This window comes from Mytilus trossulus, chromosome 8, assembly GCF_036588685.1.
Source record: "Mytilus trossulus isolate FHL-02 chromosome 8, PNRI_Mtr1.1.1.hap1, whole genome shotgun sequence".
In the NCBI taxonomy this organism is placed as follows: domain Eukaryota; kingdom Metazoa; phylum Mollusca; class Bivalvia; order Mytilida; family Mytilidae; genus Mytilus; species Mytilus trossulus.
In genome coordinates this window covers 65,598,794-65,610,446 of record NC_086380.1, presented here as the reverse complement: position 1 = coordinate 65,610,446, position 11,653 = coordinate 65,598,794, and the positions used below count along the sequence as shown (strand labels likewise).

The 11,653-nt window shown below is 33.0% G+C and overlaps 1 long non-coding RNA gene across 5 annotated transcripts; it reads right to left on the bottom strand.

The window, feature by feature from the left end:
- Window positions 1-343: 343 nt before the first annotated feature.
- LOC134681268 (uncharacterized) lies at window positions 344-7,565 on the bottom strand. 5 transcript variants are annotated; one of them, XR_010100588.1, is made up of 5 exons: window positions 7,343-7,565; window positions 5,231-5,521; window positions 4,888-5,003; window positions 1,563-2,000; window positions 344-1,080 (listed from the first exon to the last, which is right to left on the bottom strand). It is a non-coding gene; the product is annotated as an uncharacterized LOC134681268 (long non-coding RNA). The 5 variants fall into 5 exon arrangements; XR_010100591.1 differs by having other exon boundaries at window positions 344-674; XR_010100590.1 differs by having other exon boundaries at window positions 344-674; window positions 1,563-1,583; window positions 7,343-7,544.
- Window positions 7,566-11,653: the final 4,088 nt, after the last annotated feature.

Genomic DNA, 11,653 nt, shown 5'->3' with positions numbered 1-11,653 from the left:
TGGTAAGGTTGTTGTGCCTGAAAGCATCCCTGATCTTTGGAAAGGTTGGTGCATGGTGTCTGAGATCATCCCTGGCTATTTAGTTTAGTTGGTTGCATGGTGCCTGAAAACCTCTTAGGTCTTTGGTTGGGTTGGTGCTTTTTGCCCTAGTTCATGTCTGTTCTTTGTTTTGGTTGGTGCTCAGTGCTGGAGTTCATCCCTGGTCTTTGGTTGAATTGGTGCTTGAGAATCTCTCAGGTCTTTGAATGGGTTGTTGCTGTATAATATTTTGTTGTCAGTGTAGACAATTTTCCGTCACTTTTTTTGGTTATGTGTTGTCTTTTTTCACCACATGGTTTGAGATTGTACCTCTTGTTGATCAAAATATCTGACTGTTTTGTTTGAATTTTGAGGATAGTAGTAAAAATACTATTAGAGATATGCTATTCCCAGATGTTCCAGGACATGGATACCTTCATGATTACACTGTGTGTGCTGCTTCCTTGAAAAAAGGTGAAAACAAGATGTCTCATGTTAAATTTTGTGAGGTAGGATATTTCTCGTGTTCCAGGGTGGTCTCAAATTACACCAGTTAATACTTCTGATTGATTTGTTCTGTGGTTTTACCTCATTGACAAAAATACACAGAGACAAAAATAATAAATACTGCATACCTATACATCTTCGTAAGAACTCTGAAATAGATATGAAGAAGAAAGATTAGTTATTTGCACTTCCATAAAAGAAATCTACATGCCACTCTTCTTCTGTCACAACATAGCCAAACTCTAGGTTGTATGACTGAGGTTGCATCTACAACAAAAACAAATTTGTAAATTATTAGTGTTTGAGAATGTTGGTGTCACTTCCATCAAATGAGTCCATGACTGAAACATCCTCTCGGCTGCATCTGCAAAAACAAATCTGTAGTGTTGTGGAGAACGTTGGTGTCACTTTCATCAAACGGGCCCTTTAACAAGCTCATGGTAGAGTGATCTTGTTACTATTGTATAGTGCTGCGGAAACTCTGTGCTACCCTCCCTGGCCTAGTACAACGGAGTCTATCCAACGTCTATGACTGTAACATCCCACTGCTGCAATCTGCGAAAAACAAAATAATAGAATTAATAATCTGTTGTTGAACTCTGAAATGAAATAAAAATACATATACAACATTACACATATAAGAAAAAAATCAATTAAACTTTATTTTATTTTCTTTGAGGTAAATTTCAAAAATTAAATACATATTTTTTTAATTTAACTTTGGTATCTTCCTTTTTTTTTATGTAGCTCTTGTTGACCATTATAACAGACTGTTTTAACTATTAGAGGTATTGTATTTCTAGAAGTTCAAGGACATGCATACATTCTTGACTACACTGTGTGCTGCTTCAATGAAAAAAGGTGAAAATAAAATGTCGTGTTAAATTTTTATGAGGTAGGATATTTTTTGTGTTCCAGAGTGTTCTCTCTCAAATTACACTAGTCAAACTTATTACTTCTGATCGATGTACTGTTCTTTGGGTTTTACTCATTGACAAAAATACACCAAAAGACAAAAAATAATAAATATTTTATACCTATGCATCTTTGTAAGAACTCTGAAATGGATATAAGAAGAAAGATTAGTAATTTGTCACTTCCATAAAAATGGACATACAGAAGTCTATATGCCACTCTTCTTCTGTCACAACATAGCCAAACTCTAGGGTGTATGACTGAGGTTGCATCTACAACAAAAACAAAATTGTAAATTATTAGTGTTTGAGAATGTTGGTGCCACTTCCATCAAATGAGTCCATGACTGAAACATCCTCTCGGCTGCATCTGCAAAAACAAATCTGTAGTGTTGTGGAGAACGTTGGTGTCACTTTCATCAAACGGGCCCTTTAACAAGCTCATGGTAGAGTGATCTTGCTACTATTGTATAGTGCTGCGGAAACTCTGCGCTACCCTCCCTGGCCTAGTACAACGGAGTCTATCCAACGTCTATGACTGTAACATCCCACTGCTGCAATCTGCAAAAATCAAAATTATAGAATTAATAATCTGTTGTTGAACTCTGAAATGAAATATAAATACATATACAACATTACACATATAAGAATAAAATCAATTAAACTTTATTTTCTTTCCTTTGAAGTAAATTTCAAAATTAAATATTTCTTTTTTAATTTAACTTTTACTTTATTTTCCCACAAAATTTAGCTTTGTAAATGTTGTAAAAATACACAAATTATTAGTCTGTTTCTTTTGTTACCTTTTCTGAAGTTGGACACAGACTTCTTTTTAATGAGTTAATGAGTTTTACGGTGCAAATTGCTGTGTTTGTTTTTTCTACATTGGCTCATAGAGGTATAAGTGTGGGTTGAGATCTCTCAAAACATGTTTAACCCACTGCATTTTTGCACCTGTCCCTTGTTAGAAGCCTCTGGACCTTGTTAGTCTCATAGGTTTTTTAATTTCAGTTCATTTTAATATATGTTTGAGTTTAGTATGACATCCACTTTCACTGACCTAGTGAACATTTTTGTGTAGGGGTCAGCTGAAGCCCGCCTCCAGATGCTGGATTTTCTTGCTCAGTTGAAGAGTCATTAGTTGATTCGGCTGTTTTTTGCTCTTTGGTTGGGTTGTTGTCTCAGACATAATTCTTTTGTATAAGATTTGTACTTTGCAAAAAATTGCACTCAAGTGAGTAAAAAATTGAAGCAAAAACATTTGAGTTTTACCACTGAAATAATATTTTTTGTTGGCAAAACTGTTTTATTTTGACATTCTGTTCTTTTTATTATCTGACCAAGCTGAGCAACCATCTACTACAATGGTTCTTATTAAATATTGTATGCATACAGACCAAAATGAGGTTGAATTGTGGTTTTGGAAAAAAATATGAAATCAGCAATGCTTTTCAGATCATTTTTACCAATTTAACTATAAAAATGACTGTTAATAATTACAAGTCATTTCTTCATTATTCCACTTTTATTAATATTTATAAAAAAAAAACAAAGTGCTGTTATTGTTTATCTAAATCATTGCAAATGCCTCTTTAAGTGATAAATTATCTAAATGTATTTTTTTTTAAGCAGAAGGTGGCTAAAATACACAAGATAATGATAATTAAGTAATTTTTATAACAATTTGAAGCTCCTACCTAAGCTTAGGAATTTGATGGTTTCTTTAATGTTTTTTGAGTGAAAGTGACAAGCTCCAGGGGAGGATCCAGCCATTTTAAAAAGGGGGGTTCCCAACCCAGAGTAAGGGGGGGGGGGGGGGGGGGGGGGAGTCGAACTATATGCTCCCATTCAAATGCATTGATAGGCCCCAAAAAAGGGGGGTTCCCAACCCAGATTAAAAGGGGGGGTCCAACTATATGCTCCCATTCAAATGCATTGATGGGCCAAAAAAAAGGGGGGTTCCAAATTCCAGACCCCCCCCCTGGATTCACCACTGAGCTCATTGTGTAAAAGGCATATTCTATTGTGCAAACCATAAGCCTTGCTATCAACAATAAATTTGGTGAAAACTTTATCAAAAATGAAAGTCAAATCTTCTTATCACTAAAAAAAGGTTATATTGCCTTTTGTTCAAACTCATTTACACTCTGATGAAACTAAAAAAAAAATCAGTCAAAGTCAATCAAATGTTTAGCATTGACAATGCATATAACATTTCAATGGAACTAACGTAAGGTTCTTTGTGACTCAAGAGATGAAAGCCCATAAAACTACTAACAATGACGAAATGCTTTCCATGTCTCCAACAAAGTTGTCACTAGTACCATTCAACTTCAATCAACATTGTGTTTGTCTTAGTCAAAGTCAAAGTGCAGTGCTAGTGAAATTGTCTCAACAGAGTAGAAATGAGTAAAAAATGTTTTTGAAGATACTTGAACATTTATAAAATTATATTTATTTCAAGATGTAGGACACACGTTTGGACATTTTAGTGTGCTGATTAGGGTCTCCATGCTGTGGTATTTTGTTAGAAGAATGGCATCCTACATCTTAGTCTTGGAATTTATTTTGAAAAATGAAGAAAAAAATCTTTTGTTGATTGTAAGCATGGCAAAAGGCAAAACAATTTCTGTATTTCTTTTATCCTAGTTATCAATTATATATGTGAGGGGGATAGGACCTATATTGGGACTCAGGAATCTGGTATTTTAAAGCACAGGATTTAGGGATTGACCCCTTCAGGATAAAGTTTGTTTTTTTTTAATTTCTTGATGTCAGGATCTAAATTTATTTAAATTTCGGGAGCTCAGGATTTTGTGTTTTTAAGCCCGGGATTTCGGGATCAGGACCCCTCTTTAAGTTTTCAGAATTATTCCATGTGGTCAGAGTTATCTCCCATTGATCAAACAACTCCATATTTACTTACATTGTTAAATTTTGAAAAATGACCAGAGCAACTGAATTAATTCTAAAGACCATTCAGGTAGTGGCCATTTTCCTCAATGATAAGAGTGACATTTTTCTCTTGTTGGGGAGTCAAGATTTCCATTATTTTTTTAAACCATAAATTGGCTTATTTAAAATTTGAAACCCCTCAATTTGAAAAGTTTTCTGTATGAAATTTTGTCGTTAAATGGTTAGGCATTGCACAAAACAGGCTCAAGCTTTATTTAAAAAAAAAATTTCACCCTGCAACATGCTCATGTGCTTAGGTCAGATATTTGTGTGTATGTAAGTTATTTGTCAGTCTGTTCATTTTATTCACAAATATTTTAGACTTTGGATGATTTACAAGTTCACGTATTGATTAAACATCAGACTATAGTTGAAACCTCTAGATGGTTTTGGTTATTTATTTTCCTTTGGTCACTGTCTTGTTCGTGTATACCCTTGATCCCCCATTTTACATAATGATGCTTAATATTTAACCAACAATAAGAATACTCACCAAGTATAATTTAAGATGAGGTTCTTACCATACTCTTTGGTAACCCCAAATATACTTAATACATTGCTTACTCTTCAAGGTCATACGGTTCTTCTTTCTGCTCAGTTGTTTGGTCCCTACAAAATATCATTTTATTTTAATATATGAAAGGATTGAAACTCAAAACTGTATTGTTCATCCTTTTTTAATAAAATGTTTATTCAGTCACATGTTTTCCTTGGTACATCTCCTTTAATCAATGCCATATTTCACCTCATTTCTAATATATTTATTTCAAGAAAGATAAAATTAAACACCACTATTATCCTATAAAACAAACCTCAAAATTTTAACCAATACATACCTGAGTAATCATTTCCAATGCTGTAAAGCTTCATCATAAACTGATTGATGAAATGCAGCTGGCTGATTTTCTAATCATTGTAATGTTGACTATAGTCTGATTCTCTAATCATTGTAATGTTGACTCTAGTCTGATTTTCTAATCATTGTAATGTTCACTGTAGTCTGATTCTCTAATCATTGTTATGTTGACTATACAGTCTAGGTGTCTGTAAGTCTTCACATTTCTCTGGTTCAACAATTCATCAAAATAAGACTGTTGCATTTTGTGGATAATAGTCTTGTAAATTCTCTGAAAAACCAAATGTAATTAACTTTTATATAAAAAATGTATTCAGAAGGTATTGCCAACAAATTCAGTTGGTACACTGTCAGTCTCCTAGACATATACATGAATGTGTCCCCTATTCCTGTTGTTGTAGGTAGATACTATTTGGAAGCAATACCTGGTCAAGTTACATGGATCTTTCAACTTGAAATGCATGATATATTTGCCACAGGGGGTTATGCACCCACAATCAATCATGAATTTTACCATGGTTACAGAACTTATAGTTACAGTTCGATGATGTTTATACAAGAGTAAAAGCTTGAAAACATAACAACTCTAATAAATCAATAAACTTAAAGAAATGGGGTAAAGTCATCATATTGTAATTTCACATGCAACATGAAAAATTAGTGAAATCATTCAATTCTCCAAAAGTAATTTTCTGGAACTTTTAAAATCTAAAATCCAACACAGATCACATTGAATCAATTAATTGCCTTAAAATTCTTTCAAACATATTTCATGTCCCCTAATATTCTAATGAAACAAGAATGTGTCCATAGTACACGGATGCCCCACTCACACTATAATTTTCCATGTTCAGTGGACTGTGTAATTGGGGTCAAAACTTTAATTTGAAATTAAAATTAATAAGATCATATCATAGGGAACATGTGTACTAAGTTTCAAGTAGATGTGACTTTAACTTCATCAAAAACTACCTTGACCAAAAACTTTAACCTGAACTTTGTACTTTCATTTTCTATGTTCAGTGGACCATGAAATTGGGATCAACTATAATTTGGCATTAAAATTAGAAAGATCATATCATAGGGAACATGTGTACTAAGTTTCAAGTAGATGTGACTCAGTTTTACTTCATCAAAAACTACCTTGACCAAAAACTTTAACCTGAACTTTGCACTTTCATTTTCTATGTTCAGTGGACCATCATAGGTGGGGCATAAAAATACCTAGGTCTTTGTCCAAGTAAAAATCAATTTAAACTGATTTGGCTTCTAATTTTAACCTATTGATCACACGACCATATATGGTTCAAATTCTAACCTTTTGATCACATCACCATATAGGTGTTACACAACAATCTACTCATTTCACACTTTAGTAACTGGCTGTGCAGAAAAATATCTACTGACAAAGGACATACTGCAAATAAATTATGTAACTGAACTTTACTCAGATCAATAACAAAAACGTGAAAAAAGTGTTAAAACAATTGAGATTAAACCATGTACATAATATTTATTACCACCAAAACGGCTGTAAGTAAATCGAGGATCAAGGACAATATAATGGAGAATCAAGTCTTCTACTTTTTGAATTATGGCTTTATCATCTTTATAAAATACAAATAGACTGCATCTACTATAAACTTGAAAACTGTAAACTTGAAATATAATTCCATGTATCAGTAAAATACGAAAAAGTAAAATAAATATTTTCAAATCTTTGCTATCGATAGTTGAGCAAAATATGCCATCTGCATTTTCAGTTAGTGCAACCTTTTCAAATATCACGATACTTGCTACAGCATCGACTCAGGCACTTGTTTTGTAGTAACCAGTGCATGCTCTAGTTTTTTTTTTTTTATTTATTCCGATGTCAATGAACACGATTGATTGTTGGTTACTTGGTGTCCAGTGGCAAATATTTCATGCATATTCAGGACGATCAATGAACACGAGCCAACTTATTAAATTTCATCAGATAGTCTTCTATATCATATCTTAATTTTTCGAAAAAGATTTCAAAAGTCGTGTTTTGATCCATATTTTTAATAATGAAAATAATCTGGGAATATACCAAGGGGTTAATATCTACCTGGAGTATGTGTGGTTTCACGAACAGTTCAAATCAAATCTTTTGCTTCTGTAAACTGCATGTGTCCATCTTGTTCGTTTGAAGACAAAGTGCTATTTGAAACACTTCGGCGGGAAGTTTTCCACTGGTCAACAATGAAGGGTCTAAAAACTCCAAACCAATGAAAACTCACAAAATAAGACACACCCTCGGTATTAAAACTGCTCACAAAATTTATTTGACAACAGCTAGCCTTTTTTAACAATAAAATTTAGATCTCAAATCGAGCATAAAAAGGTGTGATAATACATTTGATATAAAAATGACTTGTAAAGATCTTTTTTATCCTAAAGACTTATGAAATTAAGAGACCGTGGCATTTTATACATAAACAGTTACAAATAATAAATAAGAAAAAACACGAACTCCATTAAAAAAGTTACAATTAAATATGTATCATAATCTAGTTGTTCTTTATCACTTAGATCACATTTTTTTTCCAGATCCATCAATAGAACAAACACTACCAGCTTCAATTGGCAACTTGTGACTTCCACATCTAAATTTATTAATAGTATACATCATTTCAGGTGGAGAAACAGAGAGAAATTTCTCAAAACCAAATTCAGTCTTACAATTCTATAATTAATACACTTATAGGCCGGTGATCAAAGTCGGAATTGTGAAATTTTAATCGTCAAAAATGGTACACGGCTATATTATATATCATTGGATTCGGATATATGTGTACTTTGAGATTCTTCTGGTCGTCAAAAGAAAATATGGTGCAGTTTTTTCAGAAATCTTGATCAAAGGTCACAGGTCGTTTTCAAGGAAAAACAAAATTGAATATCTAACTCTAATTTAAATACCATTTTTACAGTAGAATGATTGAAAACTTAAATCTATTATCTTCCTTATTCAATTTTTCATCCAAAAAGTGGAAACCCATCATTATATGAGATTTTCGAACACACGTATGCGACTTTACAAAAAGGGGGGTAGTTTTCAGTTTTAAATGATGTATTTTTTTCAAATAATAGAACAACGTCTGTCAAAACTTAACAAAACTTATAGAAAATTATGAACAAATATGTATTTATTAATATAACCATCTAGTGTACATCAATTAAAGTGAAAACGTTTGTTTTAGCCATACAACACGAATACGTTGAATTCGCTACATGCAAATTAGACAACAAAAATTATTTCAAAACACACTTATATTTGAGTTTTTACAATTTCATGACGATTTCTATGAAATAAATTTGTATTAATAGGAAAATAAATCAACTTTAAAAACATAGCTTTTATGATAGAACATCCTTTTATTCGTTTGAAAATGGAGAAAGTTTCGGTTATTCAATCCCAAAGTAAGTGACGCAAGATCATATTTTTTATATGCAGGATATATTGACATAGTTCTAAATTAACGAAACTTTAATCAGTAATATGACCTCAAATGACTTCGCAATTCTGTAATGTGGTAACGTTATTCCGACGTTCTGACCAGTGGCTGGAATACACATTTTCGCAAGTGCATGAAGGTTTGGCAAATCTCGAATGTCAGTATTGGTCCATAGTGTTTAAAGAACACGACAAAATTCTTAAGCACGAATCTTATAACAATATTGCGAATATCATTGTTAAACATCGGACATTGAACGTGTTGTACATTGCAATATAGTGGTGGTCAAATGTTTGTGTACCACATATAGCGAGCTTTTATCCATCACCATTGGACATCATCGTCATTACAAAATACAATTTGGCCATGTCAATTTATTTTATGGGGGACATAAAACAACTGAAATATCAGTGCACCTCTGGGGCAAATGTCAAAAGAATCCTGTATTGAAAGAAACGTCTTGTCCTGCTGCTTGAAACTCAAAATATATCTAAACAAACGTCAAGAAAAAACAACATATATGTGATCCGCATCGACAGTATACACTAGCCATGATCACATGACTGTCATCTGTGGAATGTTTCCCTTTGTCGTGGTCGTTATACCATACAGTCTGGTCTGTATAAGTGATTTGATATCTGAACTAGAGATAGCACTTATATCACACTGCTGATGATAAAAAACTTTCTTCTGTGAATGTTCTTGTAATTCAGAATAAAACAGTTTGACTCCCAGTAAAGGTATGACAAATAAGCATTAAACAGCCTTTACTTAAATGTTCTGTTTTAGAGAATGAAATTTCTCGTCTTGGTTGTAGTTTTCTTTACAATAGATGCAAGCATATGAAAGTAAACTCATCATAGATACCAGGACCAAATTCAGTATATACACCAGACACGCGTTTCGTCAACTAAAGACTCATCAGTAACGCTCGAATCCAAAAAAGTTTAAGATGCCAAATAAAGAGAGACGAAATATACCAAAGGGACATAAAAAGTCATAAGTCGAACATAAACTGACAATTCCATGGCCAAAAAATGGAAAACACCCACAAACAATAGTACACATAGCACAACCTTTGATAGCCGTGACTTCGATTTCTTGACTTTAGCCGGCTGCCATTTTGTCTGTACGCCTCAAAGAAACATTACAGCCAACAGTACGTAAGTTACCGATGGTTATGTTTTAAACAAAACTAGGGGAATTCCAGGGGAAAAAAACAAAAGTAGTTCAGTTTGGTTGTGTCAACAACATGTTACCCGTATCATGCGAATCAAAAGTATCAATATGTTACAAACAGGAATCGAAAACAAATTAATTGCAATTTTTTCAGATCTGATCTGATACTTAGTATCTCTAAATTGTAAACCTCAAAAAGATGTTGCTAATGAGATGGGCAAACGACAGAGCTTAAAGGTACCAATACTCGTGATACGGTGTCCTTCTGTGGTTGTCTGTTTTATTTTAGTCGCCAGTTCTTCATAATTAAGTACATGTTCCCAAAATAAAATTTCCACATCCTGTGGCCTGTTTTAAATAGTCAGAGGTACACCCCTGTTCATAAAGTATTTATTGATTCAACAAGCACCAACGTAAGGAATCATATGAGATATGTGCACATTATACGATGACGCAGAGGAGTGTAGTACATTGAGACCTGGGGAATTGACATTGGAAATCACCCTCCAAAGTTTGTCATAGATTTTTGTTTGTAGTCGTCAATCCGTCTCAAAATAAAAAAAAAAAAGGCAAGATATGAAACGAACATTCTAATTTCTGTAGTATCCTTTATCACAAGCTAACTGGGAAGTGTAAGTACCGACTGACTGATGTGTAGGTAAAAAAAGAGACAGCCTGATATCTTCAATATATCTGAATTTTTAAATCAAAGAACTAAGCAAAATCGTTTCTTTATGTCTTTAAAAGGTTCTGCATTTCAAATTGCAGTGCGACCTGTATATATATCACTATGTCATGTAGACTTATGCATCATTCGTTTCCATTTGTATTATCAAAAATTTCAAACGAATAGAATAAACCCGATGATAGATGTACATCTATCAATTAAAGTTACAATTATCCACGCAATTTCGGCCATAATAAATTCACTGTTTACAAATTTTTGATATTTTTGAAAAACTAAGGCTTTTCTACCTCAGGCATAGATTACCTTAGCTGTATTTGGCAAAACTTTTAGGAATTTTGGTCCTCAATGCTCTTCAACTTCGTACTTTATTTGGCCTTTTTAACTTTTTTGGATTCGAGCGTCACTGATGAGTCTTTTGCAGACGAAACGCGCGTCTGACGTATAAACAAAATTTAGTCCTGGTATCTATGATGAGTTTAATTATGACATGTGGAAAGATTAAGCACTCCTAGCTAATGTTTTTCGTCGCTTTTTATCTACATGATCAATATGTACTTTTGTAAAGTTCCAATTAAATAAAATAAGAGTTAAATGGGCACTGGCTGGCAAATTCATGTTCACCGATTTGACTCAAATTCTAATATTCGACTTTAAACATACTTAAGGACTTAAGGTGGTATGGGTGTCTTCCTCCATCTTGGATTGTAAAAAACAGAGAACCAAAGGTCCTGACTTTCTATCAAGTCAGCAAAATTTGATGCAGGAATGCAATTATTTAATGTGAATTTTCATTTAAAAGAACCAATTAATATGTAAGAATATAACTTATAAATTTTAATATTTTTGCAAATATTGATTAGTTTAGATTGTTTTAAAAAGATATTTAAATTGGCATTTTAAAGGGAGGTAACTCTAAAACAGTGCATTTTCTGAAGGAATCTACATGGAATTTTCCTATTTTGTATTTTAGCCGGGAAAAACGTACGGTGACCCTATATTTTCTTTTGATATTCTCAAACCATTGTCTGAAAGCTATCTTTTCCTTATATATTTTAAC